A 25,614-nucleotide genomic window follows, 5' to 3' on the forward strand; every position below is an offset into this window, starting at 1 on the left:
TCCGTAAACATATTTTTAGAGCTGCAACTAACGATTATTTTAATAATCGATTCATCTGTCGATTTTTTGTTCGATTAATCGATGAATCGGATAAAAAATGTAAAAACATTAATTTCCAACCCTTTATTGAAAAATAGAACTGACTGTGCACTTTCTAAATATGTTTTGCACTAACAGATTGCTCCTTGAACATCCCTAAGTAAGCAAATAAAATGGACTAACACAAAAAACATACACACATCGCATGATGTATACTTTACAGCCGCCAAATTAAATATATTAGGCACAAAATCATGAATCATCGCCGTGGTGCTCCCGTGCCAGGCCATGTCGCTTTTGCATATCTTACAATGAGACATGTCAACCCTCCCGAATTTCAAAGCCCCTCCCGAAAATATCCCGGACCGACCTTTCTCCTGATTTCCACCCGGACAACAATATTGCTGCACCACCCGTCACTGGGCGCGCTGTTTCAGACCGAACAATAATAAAGGTTACACCTTGAAGTCGAGCGCGGCGATTAGAACCTAAAACTACTGCCCCCCCCCCCCCCCCCCCCCCGTTGCCCGCTAGGACCCGCACCCCCCATTTCAGTGTGAAATACCTGGGAGGATTTAGGTCGCATTGGCTTCTCTGCCTCCGCATGTTTATGAACAGTATTACGGGTCTCTCCGATGGTCTTTCCTTTACCTCAGCTCTGCTCTTTATTTATTTTTCTTAGCAACGCTCTGCTGGGCGGAGCTTTTTTTCTTCTGTTCTGCTGCGCGAGCGCTCAACTTTTTTTTTCTCAGCTCTGCGCGGTGCGCGCAACTTTCTTTTAATACTCAAAGATAATAGTCGCGCGACACAACGAATCGATAATAAAATTCGTTGCCAACGCTTTTAATAATCGATTTTAATCGATTTCATCGATTCGTTGTTGCAGCCCTACATATTTTATATTATTTATTTACTCTACTCATTTCTCTTTATCCGTATATTTAAAAAACATTGCTTTCGGAGTAATATGTGCTTCAGGAAATCACTTTGATGAAACGACTTGCAGGCAGCAGGGCTGCTGTGAGCTGGAAGCTGTTCTGTAACTTGATGACATCCCACCAGTAGAGGCTCTTTCTCTGCATGTCCCCTCTAAATGTTTACAGGGTTCACTCCTGGTTACAAGTGTCCTAGTGTCACGGGGGCGGCGCTGTGTCACAGTGAGAGTGTGATCTCGTTTGTGTTTGTGTCCCATGGGCGATGGTCTCCTCTCACAGTTTGGTGCCTTCTTAAACCGGCCATCTGCTCCTGTTGCCTCATACCAGAATCGGTGGCTTAGCGTAAACCGGGAAATGAGATGGCACACCCCCCCCCCCCCCCCCCTCGAGATGATGAAAAGGATTATTGCTCATTTATTTTAGATTGTTGCAAGCAGGGTGTGCCCAGGCTTGGTGCCTGCGGGGTCTTGGGCCCTCTCACGTATTTGACCCTTTAAGGCAGAACGCTTTACCAGTTAAAAACAGTCTTCTCACCGTTGAACTCAAAGCCATCATTGTGATTTCACCAATAAGCATCAAGCACCTTTAGAGACGTCAGTGTTGAGCCTCGCAGACGTATTTGGCGGTAAAGTGCTTCCCCAATAAACAAGATTCTGTTACTGCCACAGTCAATGTGCTAAAGGTCAAAAGGTGAAGAGGGAGGGGGGGGGGGGGTTGGGTGTGAACTGCTTGTGTTTTCTTTGCCAGGCAGCTGGAGGGACTGCAGGAAGCACGCCGTGTCAAACCTTTCACCCCCCCCCCCCCCCCCCCCCCTCCCCAAGCAAACGTCCACCATACAAATTCAGTCAGCCGCTGTCATCAGCTGAGGTGACAGCGAGGACGAGGCCGCACGCCCGACATCTGTGTCGCTCCGCAGTGGCCGTGTCGTTTGTGCTGTTGTTCTGGTGATGAAGAGGCGGCGAGACGTCAGTGACATGCCGAGGGTCTGATGAAATGTGACTGGCTGGGGACGGTCTGATTAAGTACGTGTGAACATTGCAGCCGTGACGGCGTTGCATGGTGCCAAGTCGGATGTGATGGAGAGAATAGCAGGGTTTAGGTTTCGCTTGTAATCTGACCCAGTTGGAAGCGAAACGTGTGTGTCGCTGTTGTGAACTCTGAGGCCAGGGTGGAGAGCTGGACTTAACAGAGGAGGTCTGATGTGCTTTAGAGGGCGAGATGACTTTTGCATCTTTTCACTTAGGTTGTGATAAGTGACCAAAATGGAATGGAAAATTAGGGCTTAAGGTTTTTAGACTCCCCCCCCCCGCCCCCCAGTTCTGGGATGAGCCAGGTGTGGGTCGAGGGTAATGCAAGGCAATGCTGATGAAGCATAGGGGCAGCTTAAACCCCCTCCCTCTATAATAAACATATCTCTAACTCTCTAATTAAAACCCATTGATCCTCTTGAAGCGTTACATCGTTTCTTTCTTATTGTTTAGCAAACGGTGTCTGAATCTGTTTTGATGGATCTACTGTTCGCGGCGATGGGCCAGGTGTGCGGAGGTGTTAAAGTCTCCCGACCCTCCTTTTGTCCTCCTTGGCTCAGCTGTGGCTTTTGGTACCAGTACAACATGAGTGCTGCCGAGCAGCGACTGGTGCCCAGTGTGCGCCCATCCCAACGTTCGTAAAGGCCGCTAACCATCAGGTTCTTTTTCTTCTTTCGTGCGAGGAATCCACACGTCATTATTTATTTTAGCTGTTTTGTCAGGATTGCTCGCACAGAGGACGCGAAGATTACATGGTGAAAAAACAGAAGTGAATTATCTGTTCCTCAAGGGCGATTTTGCACTAAGAAGGAAAACATTGACTAATCACGTTGTGCAGAGCGAGTGGAGTTATGCCTTGTATAAAGCAACAAGACAGAGGCGCCCAGCCTTTACCAAGAGGCAAACAATTCTCCCCTACACATAGACAAAGCCCAAGGACATTAGATGCCCTCCCTCCATTCTGGCTTTTCACAATAAAAGCCCTAGACATAATATCCATTGTCTAATTACTGCGTTGTAAATACAGTAAAAATACACTTTGGAAGACACTTACTAGTTCCACCCACTCACAGCACACCACAGCCTCTTCCCCCATATCTTACAATCTTTATACATTCTATTTCCTGAAAGATTTTTAGACCAGAAACAACCAGGGGACGACATCATGAACAATCTCTGCACTCCAGTGTTTGATCTCTCCCGTCGGGGAGCACGGCCACCTCAAAGCAGATAGGACCAGTTATTTGGACTGAAAAAGTGCGCGCTGTGCGTGCCCGGCAGGGGGTCGAGGGCACCTCCTCTCCCATGGCCAGATTAAATACTCAATTTAATTATGTCACTGAGCATTAAGTCAGTAACCTTATCAGAGTGGTCTGGCTGTTTAATGGGACTTTGAGCTGCCAGATGCACCGAGATTAGGGACAATATGCTGGTGGTGCAGACCCCCGAGCAGAGGGATAAAAGATAGGCACAGAATCTGATACCAGGTGCACCCCCTTTCGCACTAGACACTACCAGCAGACTGGAGGACACTAGGAGATAGAAGACTTTAAATATAGCGTCATTGTGCATCTCACAGTGCAGCTTCTTCGAAGATACTATTTTGGTATCTCGATCATTTGTTCTGTGTGTTACTAGAGTTCCGTGACCCGGGGTTTATACACGCAAACATCCAGATAAAAGTTTAAAAAACAACTCCAAGGAGGTAATGGGTTTTCTTTCTTCTTTTTGTTGCATTTTTGCAGGCTTATTTGAAAGAAACCCTCTTGAAGTCCCAGCAGCACAATGAATCTATGATGGTTCCCCGTCTGGGCTACTGGGCATGCTGGTATGAGGAGGTGCCTGCATATTGATAACCGCGGACATAACAACTCCAAGCCCCGAGCCGGGCTGGAGGAAGTGCCCGTTATCTGAATCAGCAAAGCCTTGGATCTTTATTCGGGGGGGGGGGGGGGGGGGGGCTCCTTTGATAACGAGTAGCGTGATAACGCTCCTCAGGATTCTCTGAGGGTTTAATTAGAGCGGGTATCCTGTTCAGTATGCAGATATGTAAATGTGCACTGTGGTGTGGATTGTAAAATAGATTTGAATGTTGAAACCCCCTTTGAAGCAGAAGTGGTCTGTGCAAGTGTGAATTATTAACTGATCGGGGCGCGCTGCACACACAGGTCAAATGTGAATGTTGAATTACTACACATGATGTGAATGTTTGCTTGGAAAAAACTCCACTATTAACGTTGACCCACATTGCACACATTGCTCGGATATTGAATTGAAGTGTTTGAAAGGGGTTTGTGTCAAAAGCATCACATTCAACAGACGAGTGTATCTAGGGCTGTAGTTCACCTGCTTTCCACACATTGGGAAAGTAGGATTCAGGCTTCAGGCGGGTGACAGTTGGAGAAAAATTTGAAGCTAACCAGTGTAAACGATGTACGACTGTAAGAAAATATCCGGTTCTTTGTCTGCAGGGATACAGAGATACGATCCCCAGTGCTGATGTGTCTGCTATGGAGACAACCTACCAGCCCAAAGCTCTCTTGTACCTCGCTGACACTGAGTTGAAACTAAAGATGCAATGCTGTACAAACCCTCGTACGACATTGTTCCTAACTTCTAGTGTGGCATACTAAATTACCTACAACTCTGATTTAGTGAGAATGTCTCTGTATGTGCCCGAGCAGTGCACCCTGGCTCTCCTCTCCTCCTTTCATGGCTCCAAGCGCAACATTTGACACGTTTTGGTAGCGCTTGTTTTCTCAGCAGTCCGATCCTGCATACGATGCTCCCCTATCATTTCCCATCAGTCTGCAGGCTGTAGGAGGCCCTCCAGGGAAGAGCTTCGGCTGGTGAGATGAGGGTGACATGTAGGAGAATGGCTTTGTGAAGATGAGACCTCCACCTGGGGTGGATGAGGGTGGATCTAGTGCCCTGCATTGCCTTAAGGCCGGGCCTAATCTAAATCTGATCCGAATGGACCCTAATTCTAAACCCAGATAATGCAGACACACCATGGGATAAGTAGTCTCCTCGTGGTCACAGCTTGAAGTCTTGTTATCAATATATACCCTATTATACATAAGCTCATAATCATTTTTATTGGCGTTGAATACTTTCCCAAGAAATTCATTTGTTGTCTAACAGTATAATGTTGGTCGTTTGTGTGTGTGTGTGTGTGTGTGTGTGTACAGACAGACAGAGAGAGAGAGAGAGCGAGGTCATCTTCTTCTGGAACTCCGAAGGTACCGATAGCAGAGACGCTGACTCGAGGCCACAATACGCCGCGGTTTTACTCCCTCATTGATATCAGGTGGAGGCTATTGGCCTCAAACGCTACCCTCCTAAAGTGGATGAAGACCAATGTAAATGAAAGCAGAACCCTAAATGTTACGCGTTGTCAGATCACTTCAGTGGAAAGGTCGGTATGACCTCATTGCACAGCATCACACTGGAAAACGCTACGGGAAAAGCTGGCAATACAGCCCCACCCCAACCAGTCCCTTCTGTCAGTTGGCGAACAGTGTTTTCTGCAGACTTCTCCCCTGTCTCCTCAGAGGACAGACAGGTGAGGGGGTGTGGCTAAAAAGGGATGTCCACCATCTGGGAGATAACCTCCATCGTCTAAATACCTCTCCAGAAAGAGTTTGTTGTTTGGATTTTGTGGTGGGCCGGTTCAGGGACTGGTAGTGGTGTGAAATGGCTTGCCAAATTGTTCTTTGCATGGCTGCATTCAGACAGGTGGCCATTCATCTGGGATTATGATTTGACACGACTGGACGGAGAAGCCCGCTTGAAATTGAATATCATTTTCATGACGTCAGGCGAGCTGGCTTTTGACGGGGGGCAACGATACATGAGGCATCTGCTGTGGGGACCAGCCACGCTTAGTTTTTTTTTTTTTTTCCTCGGCTTGGTGTGAGTGTGTGTGTGTGACTCCTTGTGGCCCGCAGGCAGGCGTGAAAAGCAGCACTTTGAAATACCGACAGCTGACTGTTGCCAAGTGGCAACCATGAAAGCGCCTGAAGAACAGTGAGCGCTTAGTTTCCTTAGAAACGCCCTTTTTCTCAAGGCAGCCCCCCCTAAATCGACTCGCCCCCTTCACTAACTCCCTTTAAACACCCTTGGGGGAGAGTCCTTGTGTCCTGGGAAAAGGGGGGTTGCTAGGGCAAATCCAAAGGCAAATGTTGGACAGGCATGCTAAAAGTTCAGATGCTGGTGGACTCCACTGAGCCAGAACGAATCATACGTAGCGTTGGGTACGGAAGGTGAGTATCATGAGGAGCCATGCCCTTTAAAGCCGGCTCATAAGCAATAGGCCATCAATTTCTACCCATGTAAAAGTACAAGTATAAGCAGTAACCATAATGTCCTCAATTTGAAATGACCACTGTAGGAAATGATTAAGCCCACTAGGCGTTATATTTAGCCAGTACTTCTTCTGTAGGAAAGGTATGATTACGTAGCTCTGGTCCTAAATATAAAATAAGACTTTGATTGGGGGGTGTACAGTCAGTAAATATTTGGTGTTTTGATGTCACAACTCAGCACTGCAGTCATCAAGAGGTACTGGTAGCTTCTTTTATCCTTCTAAAGCACCTCATCGTTTACACACAGCAGCGGCAGAGCAGTATTCTTAACAACTTGCAAATCCTGTAACATCTCTGGGTGGCTCTCACTCCCACTGGGGTCAGAGGTCACGAGGCTCTGTCCTTGCATTGACACAATACTTTTTTCTTTTTGTCCACTGAGGGTGCTCGGCTCCTGTTTAAAATGTTTGTGTGTGAATGTGAACGCACTGTGAGCCCACAGTGTTTCCTGGCAACTCGCTGCTAAGCTGAGCACGGCGTGGCCCTATGCGGGCTGCACTGGGTTGGATTTACCAGGCTTTGATTTAGACATTCCTTAAGCTGATCCAAACTCTTGGTTCCGTTCCTCGTTCACTATGCTGTAATTTTGGCAAATCAACCCAGGGCTGTGCTGTCCCCCGGTGTGGAGTATGTGCATGTGTGTGCTGTCATGGCGTCCCACATACTAGACTTCTGTCCCAATGAGCCTCGAGGCAGCTTTCATAAATAATGCTGCTCTCTTCGTGTTATTAATGAAGCTTAAGGGTTTTCACTTTTTCTTGCTTACTAGGAATAATCTTTTCCACTCGCTCCCACGCAGTCTTTAATCTGGCTGCAAATGACCCAGGCCCCAGTTTCCAGGGGTGGGTGGGTGTGTGTGTGTTCGTGTTCGGCCCTCGTCCCTCCCAACTTCATATATCAGCCGTTGGGGCCTGTAGAAACCGCCGTTTCAGTGATTACAGTTACCAACCACCTGAATGAATAAATATAGTGTGTATATATATATATAGTATTTGTTATTTTAGTAAACAAAGACATTCTGTAAATGATTAATGATCTAGTAATAGTAGAGTCCATGTGTTAACTGATGTTTTTTTTACAATTACAATTTTTTTACATTTGAGCAGATGAAAATGCATTTAATCATTTATTTATTTCCATTTGTTTCAATAGTTTCCTTTTATCAGCATATTTTATTTGTTTCTCTTATCTGTGTTGCACACAGTGGATCTGTCCGCCATTAGCATTCCTTCCCTTGAAATCCGCACTGCCCACGTCCTGGAACCTGCAGACACCAGACCGATCCCCAACTATCGTTGTGTTGAAACACGTCTTACGTCAAATGACTCTTTGCCGTCATCGGAATCACCTGAAACTAGGAATTAGGTGTCTTCTTCGCTGGGAGAGAGCCCCTCGTATCTCCATAGAGCGCCGGTCCCCTTTGTGTAAATGTTTGCTGCTCATTAGCTCAAAGTACTGGAGAAAAGATTATAAAATTGTGCCAAATAAGACTTGAATATTATTTCTTCATATTTCCATCACGTATTTCAGACGTATTGGCTACGAGTTGGTAGTGCAAATCAAAACCGGGCACTGCTGAAATTAAATAAAAACGTCATCATAATGACCTGGAATACGATTTAAAAATTAGCTCTGCCTCCCCTCTCAGCGTTTCTGTGCGTCTGAAGGAGCAGGTCAGGGTTGTGTTGGTGGTTTAGCTTCTGCGATGATCAGCAAAGAGAGCCGTAAAGGTTTTGCAGCTCTGTTTAACACTGCTGCTTCGTTTCACAGACATTAGACATTGATTCCACTGGAGCAGCTCGAGACTCATGGTTGATTATCACGTGCCCTGAGTTTGACCGCTGTGAGCCTCGGTTACCATTGCCTGTTGTTATCTCATTTTATACAGGTCTGTTCTGCCCAGAGTGCACGCAGACAGGATCTGGCATCTTCTGTATATTGCGGTTTGTTATATTTTTCATGTCCTATGAGGATCGTAACTATGAGGAATGTGTATATTGCAACGTGTTTGTTGAAAACATGGCAGTGTGTAATCATCTGTGACTCCTTAAAGGCCTGCACACCCACAGTGGTTTTTGGTACTGATTAGATCTCCGCTGCTGTTGAGCTGTATGTCAATTTTTTAATGTTTTGCTCCCTTCAAATCCTAAAAGCATCATACCGATGTCATCACATGACAGTGCTCCAGGCTCTTATCGATTACACGTTCAGTCTGCGGCCTATTGATCAGGAGGAGCAACAATCTGAATACCACAGTGACCCGATACCCTGTATGGTAGAAGGCCACGGCAGAGAAGTATGAATAATACTGTGCTTTGTAAATGCTTGTTCATTTCCAAATGGCCTTCTTGGTTTGTGGCTCTCAGTTTTCAAAACTTTAAAAATGATTCACAAATGTATAGTTTGATAGTTTGGCACTGTAGGATTTAGCAAACATTATTAAAACAGGAGGGATGCCCATTTGTTGGACTGTTTTAAATTGTAGATTATACCATGCTGTATTCAATGTTTTAACTAAATGTTAAAATCCCATCGGAGGGTTGGCTGCCACCGCTGATTGAATGTGATGGAAACACTGCATGGACGTAATGTGATTCCTCCCGCCCTAATTAGCAAGACATGAAAATCACGCAACCATGGCCTGTAGCAAACTGGGCGTCGGCCCGACAGATTTAGTCATCCGTGGGTGGATTGACTCGGAAACCCAAGAACTGATTTTATAATTTCAGTATGATGCAATGGTGTTTTGGAAACACCGCCCAGTGTAGCTGATGCTGCTCGGTAAAACTGATGGATTGTGATTTTTGTGGCCCGTTGAACAGCTCCACTATCTGCTGGAGGCTTTGTGGGCTTTGGCACTGTATCAGTGGGGGATATCCTCATTGATTGCCTCTGCAGCTGCATATCCGATTCATTATCGAGTGTCCGCTCAAAGCAAAACCAACAAGTCCACAATTATGCTTATTCTGCATGAATTGGAGGTACAAAGTCCGGCGTGCTGCAGGCGCACTGTAGTCTGCTTGCTATTGGTTTGAGCTTGACGTCGTCTTCAACAAAAGTGGTTTATGAGCAACCCGACCACACAAAGTGGTTGTCTGCACTGGGAGCTCTGGAGTAGTCTTCGAGTGTCTGTCTCTGCAGATGCGTGACAGTGTTCATAAGGAGTGCATCTCTTTCCACTGTGGCAACCCACATTCATTCACATGACACAGGTGTCACAGGTTCATCTTGGCCCACAGCTGCTTTTTGGATCTTCACTTCTCCTTTGAAACCAGTCAGGAAGTTGCTGAGATGTTTGCACCTCAGAAATTGAATTGACATTTGCCTTGGTTAAAGCCTGTTAACCAAAGTCAAACATTGTTCAGTGTCATTGTCCAATATCATGAAGCCAAACCAAGTGATGTGCTATTACATCAACTACAAGTTGGGCATTTTTCCTGGCGGTGCTGGACGGGTATTGCATTTAAATACTAAATTAAACTATTTTACCGGGTGTGTTTTAACAACCAATGATTTGAAGACCTAAAGCCCTGAATGCAATTGAGGAGCGATGTGTTCCGAGCGGATTGAGGCTTTAGTTTGAATTCATCTCCACTCGATGAGAAAGAGTGTTTGTGTTTAGATGAGAGGTTACTAGAACATCTCAAGCTGTCTTTTGTTCAGGAATGTTTTTGTTAATTAAAGCGTTGAGGAGCAGTGGTAATTAAAGTTGGCAGCTGATTTGCAGCCGATGACCATGGTGAGTGTGCTTCCACCACTTACAACAAAACAACAAAAAATCAATCATGCCTAATGTGAGTGGTAAGGAATTGGCACACATGCCATATGTTGTTGTCAGATTAGGATGCGGTGCTTATCTGTTTGTGCACACCATTAGAATACATAGCAAATGAATGACTTGGCCACAGAGGCAGTGTGCCGCTTGTCATGTTTTGCGTGAGGACACAATTAGACCTAATGACCAAGCTGCTGCTGGAAAGTGCTTATCCTCCGTCTCATTAAGGCGCTCATCAGTCTACTGCGAACTTGAAAGATTACTTCCATGAGAGATTTCTACAGTTTGCATGCAATGACACACACACTACGGCTCAAAGGAATTAAACTACAACACTATTTGGGTTTCTGTTTGGAACACAGGCCGCCTTTTCTACCTCTGTTCCTTCTAAATGAATTAGGACAGCACCAGCTCTCTGCCAACATGCATGATGGGTAGGGCAGCAGTTGTATTTAGACCCGGTATATATTTTCCAAGGACCAGCGGGGGGAATAAAAGATGAGATTTCTGGTATTTAATTACAGAGCCAAAGGCACACTGTTCACGGTAGTTTTAATGCCGACATCTGAACGACCTCAGGAATGGTGCCACTGCTGGTCATGGTAACACTGTCATTTCCTCCCCTGAAGGGTTCTCTTTGCACGTTTAGGGTACTGCTCCGTTGAACCCACAAAGTGAAGTCTGTATACGGACTTTCCACAACATCGCCAAAGGAAGGGCGAAAGCTCCCACTAATTTTAGCACTTTATGATGCCTGGAAAAGGCCATCGTTTTAAAGTCTGTTTTCTCAGTCGCTTTGACTGACATGTAAAAAATACCTCTCCCCCGCCTCCACTGTGGTGTGGCAGTGATAGTTTTCTTTCCCACGTTAATCTGAACTGATTTGAGCTTAGGCTGTTCCCTCCCTGCGCAGTCAGGGTGTCCCTCTCTATTGGACCCATTTTAGAGGACTCCCCAGCGGGAGGTCCCTCCTAACGCTCACCTTTCTTTGGGCCATGACTCACTGGTTTTGGCCAGGCAGAGCGAACACGCAATGTCACCAGTTGAGTTGGTGTACATTTCCTAACAATGGGAAGCCTGGCTGAAATTGGCACAGTCCCTATTAATGGCCAAATACATCCGGATCCAAGTTGCCAAGACAACGCCCTTGGCTGTTGTTGTGCGAGTGCTGTTGTGTTTGGACCGTTGTAAAAAGAGCCATTGGCTGCAGGAGACGTCGTCACTGCCTCCAGAAAGCGGAACATGCCCACCACTGTTGTCAAAGAAAAGGACAAGCTCTGCCATCTCTCCTCTGTTTGCTCAACCCGATGAAGCATTGTGTGACACAAGTCGACTCTAATCCGTGAATAACATCAGAGCAAAGACTGCAATCCTTGCTGTTCCTGTCACATCAATCCTATCAGCACGTCAATCTCTGCCCACGATTTCACCGAATGGAATTCAAACATGTATTCAGCCCTGTCAAAGAGGAATCAATATAGTATGAGTTAGTGTGTCAACTGAGCGGTTCTCTCTCCTGAGGCAATCTCCACAACAAGAGCCAACGCGTCCTGGCCAACGGGCACGTTTTGGAGCCGTGGAATGAGCTGGCGGAGCATCGTTTACGGTCTTTCTTTTCCTTTCTTTTTCACAACCTGGGGGGAGGAACCAAGCTGCCTCAGAGTGATGGAGGCCTTCCTTGACGATGGACTGATGCTGCTTTATAGCGTCAGGATACCTGTGGTGGGGGACAAGCAAAAAATGTGAATTTAGTGGGGTTGCAAAAGATAAGAGTTTCATTTCATCTGCTTTTCAGAATGGAGCCCATGCAGGTTTGTTGTTTGAGTTGGGAAAGCATTCAGTGACATTTGGTGATTCTTTTTCATTGAGTTAGCCTGTTCCAATGGTTCTGCTCCCACTGTTAAAGGGGGTTTTCAGCCAGTGGATCAGCTGACGGATTGTCTTGCTCCTGGTTTAGACAAATCCACACGGGAGCCCTGCACCCATTTTCAAACTGCAGCAAAAGAGCACTGAACTTCAACAGGTAAGGGATTAAAATGTTTCCTTTGCTTCTGGCCAAAACTTGCACAACATTTATAGAATGTATAGCAGTGTAAAAGTGATTCTTCCCAACTCGTGCTTTTTGGTATTAAAATGAACATGGCTTCAGTTTACCAAGTAATCAATATGCTCAGTAATAACAAAGCCGATAAAAAACAACACAAGGGTTTATGTTGACCAACCAGCTGCATCCAGGTTCCAGCTGAGCTAGGCGTGCATAGTCTTGTTCCCTGTTATATGTCCCTTTTTATTTTCATTTTATTTTTTAATTCCCCAAATTCCCGTGAACTTTCCGCCACTTTGCAACAGTAGTCAATGCTGATGTATTATCTGAAAATAGCGAGACGGTGGCAAGGGAGCAATCACTTTGTCAAACTATTTCCTACAATTTGTCTGAATTACCCAATGACACGTGGGATTTGTTTCCTCTTCCTGCAGTGTCAAGAACCACCCCCCACCCCCACCCCCCCGTCCCAAAACCGCATCCCGCCACACTCAGAAGCTATTTAAAAGTGTTAGCGGCTGCTCCCAATTACTCCTCCCCATGCCAAACCAGAAGCTCAGGCCTCCCCACTGCAACTTTTATCCGTTTGTTTTCATATTTCCCTTCCCGTGGTCGGCCCTCCTCTCTGCTGCTCTTACTCTTCTTTTTTTGCCTCAGCCCAGAATTAGTGTGTTTTTCCTCTGACTGACCTTGGCTACATAAACTAAGGGCTGATCCCCCTTTCCTTGATACTCCTCCTGGGCCAAGTCCTCCTCCTCCCTGTCCCACGCTCCTATCCTCCCACAAAGCCCAGTCTTTTGATTACATTGTGAAATTGGAGCCAGGACTGTTTATTCCCAGCGCAGAGAATCTGGTTGGAGGAAAAGCTGGAGAGGGAGTTGCCAGGAAACGTTTGTGGTTGAGTCAGGCAGATGGTGATGGTGGGGTGAACTCTTTAATGTCTTCTCATAACCTATCTTTGTGGGTCATGCACCCAAGGTCACATCATTACGGGGTGGCAGACTGGCCCAGTGCTTGGAGACGGCATCTGATCGTCCTCAGGCCCCTGCTGAATGTGGTTGAGACGGGCACCAAATGTGAGCGTTACAGGAGCACTGTGAGGTGGCAAGGTGCAAGACTGCTGTTCACCAACGGAGCTTTGCTTCAGTCCTGTTCAACTGAGAAGCGATATTTCCCCCCTAACCTGTGAACCGTTGTACATGGAAGTACATCTCCAAATGATATATTCCCATATTAATTGAATTTCAACCCAAAAGGTTTACAAATAGGGAGTTCAAATAGTAAAACAGGACAGGACAAAATCATGCTTCGTTTATTACACGGTTGTGTCAAAATGCAATTTCTGGATTTACTTAAGAATATATTTTTATTGTATTATTCCAGCCTGTGCTGCTGCTACCAGAGGACTACACAGCGTGTTACTCCTCCGCATTGCAAATAGTAAATTCTAAATATTCTACAAACTAGCTGATGATGTCATGATGACTGTCAACTCATGTACAGAATATGGTCTTTACCCAGCTGGCAAGTACACACCCAAACAATTTGTGCGTCGATGCAAATTATTTAAAAAAACAATTCTAGACCCACTCCCAATACGTGGGTTAGTTTGGGAATGGGGTCAGGTTGAGCAGTGCCTGCCATGATTATTGAAATAATGGCTCACTATTGTTCTCATAAAATGGTGACACACACGTGCAGACACACATAGCAGAGGCCAACTGGAGATGAGCAACCAAGCATTAGATTACAGGGAAATGATCAGCCAGGTTAGACGGGGTGTGTGTGTGTGTGTGTGTGTGTGTGTGTGTGTGGTCTCATACCAAAAACAAGCAGAGCATGTAATGACTTCATTTTTAAAACACGTTTTGGTTTGCTAGAACACAAAATATGTTCATTAACAATTCAACTGCTTCCACACGCAAAGTGAGAGAGGAAGTGTTCGGGAAAGAGGTGGAAAGCCACTGTGAACTGATTTAGGAAGAGGACACAGAAAGCAAAGAGCATATTCTGTCTCTGTACCCAGTCAGGATTTATTTTCTGCTTCTCATCTAAAGTTCTTAGACGCCTGAGTTTAACTTCTGATACCTAACTTGTTTAATTAAAGATTAACCCTCTGTTTTTAGGTGTCCATGCATCAACAGCACAGGGACTGTGCCTAAATAAGATAGTTTAAAGTATTCAGTAGCGGCGTCGGGCCCAAAGCTCCCTTCTACTGCCCCATAAAGGGTGTAGTTCCACAAATAACTCTTTGAAGCACAGTGCAGCTTTGGCTAATTAAAAGGAGCTCACTAGAACAAAAACAAGAAGGCTGAAAGCAACGCACAGAAATCTTTGTTGGTCCTTGCTTCCTTTAGGCTGATAAGTGCAGCCTCACTTACACTCAGACTGGTGATGGTTCGGTGTCTTAGTAATAAACACAGATCAAAAGGTGAGGTCACTTCATTACTTAACGTGCAGCTTATTAATGAGTCAAAGGTTCCCTCCAGCAGCATGTTCTCATTCCACCAGAGGATCAGAGTCCTGATTAAACAAACAACCCTGCGGCCCCGTGCCCATGTGTTCGATCTGCTGCTGGTCTCTCAAGTGACAATGCATAGACCTCTGCTGAGAGGGAGGTTTAGGGGAGATGAGCGTTATTTTAAGAGCATCAGACATCTTAACTAACATAAGGGGTTTTCATTAAGAATGCTGAGTGATACCAAATAAACCTGATTAAATGGGTCCACTGCTTAACTAAAGCCACAGCAAGGCCCCAGAGCCTCTATGGCACGGTAGGAGCTTTGGCTCTTCACTACCTTGGTGACGTGTGTCATTCCATAGCTCATGCGTGTTACTTGGGTGAAACGTGACTCTGGGGGGCCTGGAAGTCAGTTGTCTGCACTGAAAGGAAACCCTCTTCTGAGACAGATGTTAAACGCTGCTGCCAGCAGACGTCAGTGTCAGAGTACAACTCTTAGCAAGATGGGACATGCTGATGACGATGGCTCCTCTCTCGCAGACGTGTTGGAGACGGCGCTTCCCCACAAGGTTGTGTGTTTTTTCCTGTTTGGAAGAGAGTGTTACTTTGGTAGGCAGAGGCGTTCTTTGTCCATCCTGAGGAAAATACCCAAGTGGGAAGTTATTATTACCGATAGCAGAAGCGCTCCGAACTCCGGACCACATCGGTACGCCTGTACTGGTTGACTCCTGTTTAGAACCGGGTTCTGCCTCCAATCGTTTCACCATCTGTTTTTCCAGCCAATCAAAGCTTTGCTCAGTTTGTTTTTTAAGACGTAAATGTAGCAGAGGTTGATTTCCTGTAACTGACCTTTTCCTTGTAATTATGGAAATATCCCACTTAACTTTATTATAAACAAGTTGAAGACAAAGTAAAGCTTGGATGCTGATCCTGTGGAACATGTTGATGTTTTCATGAGGGGACAACCAGAGTGTGGTGTGACTAGTGCAAACTCTCTGTAGCCACATGACAAACCAGTCCAGCTCCATCTGAGGCCAATATGGCGGACCCTGTTAAATCCTATGAACCTATACATTCAGACCCTTCGAGCGGTCGACCCTAGGCTTCACCTGAGTTCTACGCAGAATCTTTAATGCGTTGTTCCACGCAGATGATTTGTCGCTATCCGTTTAGTGAAGCAAATGATGTTACCCGTGAGAAGCTTGTAAGGATTAACAAATTCTGTTTAGCCCCTTGAGGAGGTCATCCATGCCAACCAACCCCCAGATGCGACCAAATGGGACGTAATGCCGTTGGTAATTAGTGCATTAGTGGCTGGAAGTCCTCTGGTAGTGCATCCATTATCACTTGGTGTGTGTGTGTGTGTGTGTGTGTGTTGTGCCAGAAGGACGTGGTCATCTCTGAAAGTGGCTGCTGATCATAAATCCGTTCTCCAGAGGACTGCAAATCACTCGTGGGCCATTTGTTCTACGGGACTAAATGTCCCTGACAACAAAGACGAGTCTGAGGCTGAGAAAACTGAGAAAACACCCAAAGGCCTCTTCACCACAGGGGCTTTCTCTTTTCGTGCAATTTGTTTTGTCTTCCTTATTTCACCAAGTTGTTTTTGTCCTGAGTACTTTCACACAGAGTGGAACAAAGAAACTACTTTTACAAAACCAGATTTTGCTATTTTTTGTACCACAACACTGAGTCTCTGCAGTCACAATCATGACGACAAACGTTATTAATCCTTTCAAATCTGACAAAGCCAGCAGAGACTCTATCTACACCTTTCTTAATAAAGTATACACTGCAGAAGTGTTGACCAAATTTTGGTTTTGTCTGTAGGTCAGAGGCCCGCCTGTTCAACTCTTCCCATCAAGTCAACCTCTGTTCCTCTTCTGTCTGGCAGTGGAGGAAAGCGTTTAACAAACGAGTGATGTAATGCCGAGCAGGACCAACCCGCCCGTCTCCTCAGCCAGACAAGGTGCCTTTGGTGGAGCGAGGCGGCTGTTAGTGCTCCAGCTGCCTGGCTCCACCAAAGTCACAGAAGAAGATGATCAAATCACGTCATGTAGTCGTCCTCTCTCGTACCCCTTTTTACCTTCTTATTTATCTCCTCTGCGTCTTCACATGACTTCCACAAGGAATGCAGAGTAGGGGCCATCTCACTGATTGTGTCCTTTTTTATTTATTTTTCTAAATCTAAAGTCACCTACATTCATCTTTGGCTTTGTGAAGGAGCAGAGCAGGGTGCTGAATCCCAATGCCTGCTTGACCATTTTCAACTCCGGTACTTTGGCTTTTCATCAGCCTTAAGCTTCTTTTTCCATTTGCTTCCATGTTCCCCCTCCAATGCCCCACAGACCCCCACTCCTCTCTTGAAGATGCCGCAGAACTTAAGCAATTTTTAGACCCAAGCAGAGTTGAGTGCTGTTGAATCGCTTTTTGATGTTGGAATTCTGCGCAGTCAAAAGTGGGGGAGGCTGTGAAAAGGTGAAGAAAAGTGGGTCAGCCACGGGTTTCCCTTCCGTAATGTGAGCGGCTGAAAGGAAAACGCTGAACAGGGAGGTTTGGAGTGGCTTTGTTGAGGTCTTCAACACAGCCCCACTACAAAGAACTTTGTCTTTACTCTTTTGTGTGATCCCCTACCCAAATTTGGCAATGCAAATTTTTCCAGAGAAAAAAAAGGAGACAAAAGCAACCAGGGCAGCAGTGCATGAGATGTGAGTCTTCGTTTTGGATTCAGCCCTAATTAGGAAATCTCAGCTGAGCCCTAGCTGGGCCTTGGCCTCTGCGTTTTGCTATTCAAATGTATTAAAATGAGAGGATATGCAATTTAATCGCTCTGCTGTGGTTGTTGTTGGGTTTCGATTATTTGCTTGTTCGTGAGCTTTGTGAAATTCATTGCTCTCCCATCTTCCTATCACCCTGAGCAATAAAGGAGTGCTGTCTCTGTTTCTAATTAAGATTAAGCAAAGTTACATCTTTTTGTCTACTCAATTGTCCCGTAACCCCACCCCTCTCGTTGAACCACCTCTGCACTCCCTTCCCCCTACATCCATCCAACACAGACCAAATGAATGGACCGCAGTGACTGAGAGACGGAAAGCTAAATGAGAGAGGCAAAGCTGGGCAGTATGGAGGGAGAGTATGGGGGGAGAGATGAAGAGAGAGGAGATGGAAAGAGACAAAGGACAGATGATACCCAGAAGGATACAGTTGAACACACCAATATCAACAAGATCAATAAGGTGACACACACACAGATGCACACATTCCTCAGGCGATGAAAGGACCATGCGTGGCCCATTTTCACCCTCCCCCCCTCACTACATACACATTTACACAGACGCTACACCGGTCTCTGGGGGGGTGAGGAGGCTGACGAATTGGAACCTGTCGTCATGTTTCTCTTTGCTTTAAACCACCGACCAATTAACCCTTTGCTAAGCTCTGCCCCCCCACTGCTATGCCATCAGAGCCACGTTTCCATGGAGCCCAACCTGGCTGTTCTGTATATGCAGGATGTCAAAGGTTAAAAAAAAGATCTCCGTGTACACATGGAAAAATCACATCACCAATGCAGCATGTGTAGACCTATTCAGGAGCTAGCACAGCATTCACTTGCTAACACTAGCTAATGAGGTGCTTTAGGTAGAAACGGCACAATACCTGTTCCTGCTTCCAACCTCTCTGTGCAGTACCCGTGTTTGACGAGCTCCAAATCCACTAGACCAGCCGGAAAATATGAAACCAGCAACCTCACAGGAGAAGGTTGTGGCCTGAAGGAAGCTGATTAGTGATGAAGGGGCTCCTCTGGAGTTGTGGAAGAGCTTTGATTGTGGCTGCGGGGCGGAGACAACGGCAGAGAGGAACTACTAATGAAGGCATTTGGGAATCCAAGCAGCACAGAGTCCGACACTGCGTCTGTAGTAACATGCCAAATGGATGTGTGGAGCGTGTGAGTGTGTAATTACCCGTCTCTAATTAACCTTGGTCCCGGGCATCCGTTACCCGACTCCTTCAGAGCCATCAGATCCAAAGGAGCGGCGGCAGCTGCCTGTGAAACCAAACGCACTTTGTATGTTCACCTGCTGTTTACTTGTGGTGCAAACGCGTCGAACAGCGGCGCGGCTGCAGCTCTCCTGCTGAATATAGCCTCCGTGTAAACAACGGATTGGAGTTTAAAGAAGTGAAATGACTGTGTAATGGGTAATTACATGCTGCTTGGTTGCTGCGGTGGGCAGCATCAGTCCGGGTGCTGCACGGAGCGGCTGCTGCGAGTCTGGTTCTATCTGAGCCGGCCAGCAGGGAGGACGCGGTAATGACTAGTATTTAGGCAGCACTCAGGCCCCTGTGCTGATAACAGTGTGGGAGAGACCGGAGAAATACACTGTCAATCCTTCAATGTGACCCCCAGCCATGGCAGTACCGCACACACGCATCCACCAAGCGGGGGGAGGAGAGTACGGGGGAGTTGTTGTAGAGCTCTGAGCAGGCAATCCAAATATATGGTCTGTCCCCTGAGGGTCAAAGAAGAGAACAAGCCCTTTTTCTCTTGTGGTGTGCGAATGAACCACATCAACAAGAGGAAGTACTGTTGTGCGAGGACTGCCTTTTAATTACGTTTCCAAAAATCTCTATTGCAGAGAAGCAACAGAGATGTGAGGCTCCACCGGTTCAGTTGCTGCTGATCCTGGCGTCTTTGTCATCAACTCAGGAGTCTGTTTCACGACGAGGGCCACAGAGTGCACACGCTCTTCCCATTCTTTCTATAGTGTTTTGTTGTTGGGTCTGTACAGCTCAACTGCGTTTTGGGTTCGCTATTAGGAAATCCTTCAAACATCCCACAGGATTTTGGGAGATCCCGGCTCCCCCCCCCCTGCGGTGCAAAGTGGCTGTACCTGACTCGACAAGTTGGATCTCTGATTCATAAAATGTGACTTTACTGCAGATGAGAGCAAACCCAGCTGTGTTTGTCAGGGTGTGGTCGTCTGGTGGCTGGACGTCTATTGTTATCTGATTGTGTGTTTGTAGCCCAGAAACCAACACAAGCCTGTTATGTTCCTGATGTTACCTGCAGGAAGGTGTACACTCTTTAGGAGGCTATATAGTTACATATCAAGCGTTTTACTCCATTAAGGGTCATGTGGTAATCACATATCTGACTGGTTCGGTTGTTCTCATTGTGCGGGGGGGGCATGAAGTGATACAGGAGCCCCCCGTCATTCGCTTTGTCCCGCATTCGCATGCATTGTATCAAAGGAATTCTATTCTCCAGTCTGTCCGTTGTCCTCCACAAAGGAATCAGGAAGTGTATTAGTGCGCCTGTGTTGTTACTTTCTCAGGTGTTTTTCTGCCCGTCCGAACAGGAAACGCACACCTGGGAACTAAGATGGGCTCCGCTGCTCTCTCATGTCTCTGCTTAAGGCCTTTGAAATGCTAGAGTAGTGTGGCAACACTAAAAAAAGACAACCTCGGAAGGTTGTCGCTTTACTGTGAAACACATGCATGCCCTCACCCTCGTGTGTGTGTGTGTGTGTGTGTGTGTGTGTGTGTGTGTGTGTGTGTGTGTGTGTGTGTGTGTGTGTGTGTGTGTGTGTGTATGTGTGTCTGTGTGTGCGCACACACACAGACACACATAGGCTGGGGGGTACTTTTTGTATTTCTAAAGTAGCTCTTCATCACTTAAACAGAAGAGGTGCTCACACGGTACCAAGCAACCCCCCAACACACATACACACACACACACACGCACACTCCTTTTCTTCCCAGCCTCCCCTGCCCTGCCCCCGAGTGGGGGAGGAGGAAGCAGAAGCAGAATGGGACCACTGGTGCGTTTTGATTGCCCCACGACGGTTGCGATGAGTCATAAATCAAACACATGAGCTGTCGCGGCTCCCACTCATCCCCCACATCCTCTTGTCTTAAATTTGGTTTGGACTGGCGGCACTGGGAATCGACTGAGCATCTTTACATGCAGATGGAGGGGGCGAGGTGCACCAGCAGCACCCCCCAGCTGGAGGTTGTGACTCGCTCTCACACAACACACACACACACACACACACACACACACACACACACACACACACACACACACACACACACACACACACACACACACACACACACACACACACACACACACACACAGAGCTTATCAGTGCCTGGGCAGCCAATACCTGACGCTGTGTAATCCCATTGGCCCCATTAAGAGCAATGGTCTTCCTACACGGGTGTCAAAGGGCTGTTCAACTCAGTTCTTTTCTTTTAAAGGAACAAAGCATTTTAGCAAACAGCATTTATAAATGTTGTTGAACTTATCGTGCGACAGAGATATGACCTTGATCATGCTAACCGAGTTGTTTTGTGATAGTGACACTTATGGAGGTTTTGTCTTCTATGGAAAAGGTCACCTGTCGCCATTGAGGGCCGTCCTCTCCTGCCATCGTGGCTTGAACCTGGGAACTCCACATCTCGTCTTATCTGTAGGCGAGGACTTGCCTCATCCAATCATTGGTGGAACACAGTGAATCAGGTCAGATTTGTTTTCTCCAGCTCTTGTTCTTTGACCACATAGTGCTGTGTTTGGGGTGATACGGGGACTGCGTGCTGCGTTCTACCTGTGCTTCCTCCTCCTGACTGGATGAAAGCTGGCGGCTGCCTGCCTCACAAGGTCAGGTCACTTAGACCTTGTTTGGATGTGACTGATGCTTGGGGTGAATTCAGAGCCGAGGCAGTGGTCGCCTTTATCTGCTGCCTCCCTGTATAATGAGGTGTGTGTGTGTGTGTGTGTGTGTGTGTGTCCTTCCCTTTTGCTGTTTGGAGCACAGTGATGAATGAGACTGCTCGAGTGAAGGTGTGAGACTAGACTGGATTTATTTTCTGAGTACACACATAGCACCCAACACTCCTGTTCTCAACACATTGCTCTCTCCACTAGGACTTGGTTTTGTCCCAAGGGTTTTTAATGCAGATGCTGCAAATATGATGCACGACTTTCCTGACTGACACTCATACAAACATGTCAATTATTACAAACTATCCCTATTCTCTGATGAGCTAAATGTTTTTACACCTGTGCATTGTAACCATAGTAACCATACAAAATGTTACGACATTGCACAGTACATCCTCATGATGCACAGCAGAGGCTGTAAACCGGGTAATAAAATATACCTGGCTGGGGTCATTTCACACCTCACTTAATTCAGTTTAATTTCCGGCAGTTTTAAATTAAATTAATTTCTCAAGCAAGTTGACGGATAGGTGCAGCTGGCAAATTGGTAACTACAACATTGAAGTATGTTTACATTTTTTTTATTGTATTTGTCCATAAAACTGAACAAGTATACTATTTACCTGTAGATATATATCCTACATTTGATAAAGTGGTGTTTTCTACCTCAGATTTGTCATTAGTCACAGACATTCAGAGTTTCGCCTTTTTTTAAAGACAATTTAACATTTGTCTGGTTATGAAACAGTCGCAAGTTTTTCTACATATTTCCATGTTTTTTGTTAATGCTTGTCATCGACTGCACCGCTGCAGCATGCCAACGCCTGGCTGAGATGGGGCCTTGGCATCCCCTTACGGCGCCCCCCCACCGACGGCACCCTGCGCTGCTGGGCCCACTCGGTAGAACCAGAACCAGGCCTCAGCGGGGCAGACTGTCAGTAAAAGGATGAATGACACAATCGACACAAATGGAAGCTCCTCGAAGTAGAACTTGGACGGGCACAGTTCAGGTTGAACAAAAAATAATTATAACGTTGCCTCTGAAACAGTGTGAATATATCACATATACAGTATATTCAATTCAATTCAATTCATTTTATTTTGTATAGCCCAAAATCACAAATTTGCCTCAGAGGGCTTTACAGTCTGTACACATGCAACATCCTCTGTCCCGAAACCCTCACATCGGCACAGGAAAAACTCCCCAAAATATGAAAAAACCCTTCAATGGGGAAAAAAGGGAAGAAACCTTAGGGAGAACGTCAGAGGAGGGATCCCTCTCCCGGGATGGACAGACTGCAATGGATGTCATGTGTACAGAATCAACAATGTAAAAGATGTACAATACATTCAATTTCTCTAACTGAAATGATACAAGTAATTGCAAGATATATATATCACATATATTCACATATATGAATATATCATTTCTCGAGCCTCACATTGATGAAGGCCAACCTTTGGACCAACTACAAATATCGAATATCCACCAAAACACTGCAAGAACTGTCACAGTCCAAATAATATCCCCATGCAAGGAGCAGCACACCAGGGATGTTATCGTGCTGCTCCACCTGTGTATTCCCCCTGTAGGGGAAGCTGGAGCTTAAAAGGGGAAAGGTTCCCTCTGTGAGCATTTCAATATGAATACCGAGAGCTTCAGCTACGCTGCACTATTCATGGGGAAGGAGTGAAGAAAAGAGCTCGGGCCTCAGGGGGCGACCCGGAGTAAAGACGGGGGAGCAGTGAGCCACAGGCCAGGCTCAAGGTGTAGGAACACAGTGTTTTTATTTAGAGCTGCTACAATTATGTTGTTCGTGGCCTGTGAACAAAAGTCCCTTTACACGACCCCATGTCAGTGCAGCTGGGTGTGACTGTGCTGGTTCTGGTTCCACCAGCTGGAACCGGGTCAGAGCTGAAGGAGGTGCTGGGGAAGGGTTTTGTCCTTTTGACCCAGTGGAACTGATAAGGAGCTTCAAACCTTCAAAAGACATGAATATTTAAAAGGGGGGGCGGCATGTTATTTTTTTATGTTTTAAATTGTGGCTCACTACAGGTGGCCAAAAACCATGACGTCCACCTTCAGGGTGGTCCGCTGTGGCAGGGCAGGTTCACACACACACCTACTAACAATATCATGTTCCTCACACACTGATGCACACACTGACTACCCTCCCCCATGACAAATGCATGTTATACCGCCCCGATAGGGGTAATTGGCTGTTGGAGCAGTGAGGAAGCAGCGTTCAATCAAAAATAATACTTTGCTCATTACTAGGGTAAAAGTTCAACTTTTTAATGAGTTTTTTTTTTTACAACATTACTGCCTTTGTAGGGTAATGAGTTATTGATTAGATTCCTTTCCGGTTACATTAACAACATTAGTACATCTAGGTGTGGGTATAATTGTATGTATTATACCAAGTTAGCAAATTAGACACTTGAATTTGGATTTGGAGAATACAATGCTGGCAAGGTACTGTATGATCAAAGGTGTGTGTTTGCATGCCGTGTTTGCTCAGGAAGAAAGTCACTGAAAGTCACTGTTTAATTAGCGAAATGCAGGAAAATGACGCTAACTTCATGTGTTAAAGCTGCATTCTATGTAGTGTCCACTAGGGGACAACTCCTCTGGTCCTTTTGAAGTCAATGAGAAAATGACTCTACTTACCCCAGTAAACATTGTAAAGGCAGTGTTGGGAAAGTTCACTTTCTACATGAACTAGTTCAAAGTTTAGTTCACAAATTTTAAAATGAACTAGTTCAGTTCATAGTTCAAGCTTTTTCAATTTTCAACTAAGTTCACAGAAAATGAACTAGTTCAGTTCTTTTTTTCCATACGTTGCTGCAAGCTATTATTTTTCAAAATTATTGCCACAGCCCATATAGAACTACAGACAGAAAATATTTCATCAGTTTTAACACTGAAGCTATGCATCAGATTTAATCTTCATATCCAATTTTGAATCCTTATCCAACCAGGGTTTACATTAGCATTGAGGGGACAGCATTTCCCCTTTGTTGCTGGTGTTGCCAGGTGTTTTTTCCGCTACTTATTAAGGCGAGTTTACGGTGTGTTTTCTATAGAAATCTGGCACCCCATTGAACGATGTTAACCTGAGTTCACAATAACGTTCATCGGGCATTAATACAGTATGTTCAGTTCACGTTCGCCCAAAATATGAACAAGTTCAATGAACAAGTTCAGACACAACACTGTGTAAACATGAGTTCATGGTCTCAATCTCTAGTTTCAATACCAATACAACATAATGCTCATTTAGTAAACATCCATCTAGAGCCAAACTGACCATAAAGCATGGAAGGCGTCAGGAATGGGCTACCTTGTGATTGACACGTTGCTATCACCGTGTTCGATCTGGCAGTTTTCTGTGTTTTTGTCTTCAAACTAGAACCCTCTTACTGTGTGTCTTCAATTCATTAAAGCAGAACATTTGAACATTTCGGCGGTCGGCCACAAACCAAGAGGCAGACGGCCAAAATGCCGAACCGGAGGCCTCCACAAACCAATGGGTGAGGTCATGGTGTCCATCCCCACGGCTTCTACCCGGCTATGTTAGTTTGGCCGTACCTTACTTTGTGAACACCATGCAGATGCAGGCCCAGCTCAAAAAAATGCAGCACTTGCCAATTATTAAAGTCCATCATGGCTCTTTTTTTTGCTCAGCTTTCTGAGAAACACACTTAATGTAGATGTATGGTGGAGTTGCTCCTACAGAGAGCGAATCAGTAGCAAGAGAAAGAAGAGTTATTCTTTGCTTCCATGTAATCTGTTCCATTTGGTTTAGCCCCCCAGTGTGAGCGCTTCATTCTACGTTAGCCTCTGTTAGCGACCCATCTATCATCCCAGGTCCTTCGTGTTGTGCTTTCTATTCTGGCGCTGTGTCGGAAAAGCTCATTGGACTCCACACCGCAGTCCGGTGATTAGAGCTCCATCAGCGGCCCTCCATCTGCTTTACGACTTCACGCTCACCTCTTGTATGTTATGCAACAAGCGTGGCTTCACCAGCACAACGCACACCCAAATGTTTTTTTTAAGACAAGACTTTGTAAAAGCAGCATTAGTGGCATGGGACCACAAAGAGGCTCTTTGTTAGGTTAGTGTGTTTTACACTCACACACACACACACACGGCATTCAGAGAGGACCAGACAACAGTCCCTCTAACATTTACCCTTCACTCTCTCTGCCTCGCCTGTGTTATTGCTCAGACTGGCACA

General features: G+C 45.9%; 1 protein-coding gene across 4 annotated transcripts in view; it reads left to right on the plus strand.

The window, feature by feature from the left end:
- plxnb1b (plexin b1b) overlaps positions 1 to 25,614 on the plus strand; it is a 66,557-nt gene that overhangs the window by 2,466 nt on the left and 38,477 nt on the right. For 2 of the 4 annotated variants that reach the window (XM_037489811.2, XM_037489812.2), the window contains exon 2: positions 21,046 to 21,172. The exons of the other annotated variants lie outside the window; for them this stretch is intronic. The gene's annotated coding sequence lies outside the window, so the exon portion shown is untranslated. The remainder of the gene's footprint in view (positions 1 to 21,045; positions 21,173 to 25,614) is intronic. 4 annotated transcript variants of the gene reach the window in all.

This window comes from Pungitius pungitius, chromosome 8 (assembly GCF_949316345.1).
Source record: "Pungitius pungitius chromosome 8, fPunPun2.1, whole genome shotgun sequence".
Lineage (NCBI taxonomy): Eukaryota > Metazoa > Chordata > Actinopteri > Perciformes > Gasterosteidae > Pungitius > Pungitius pungitius.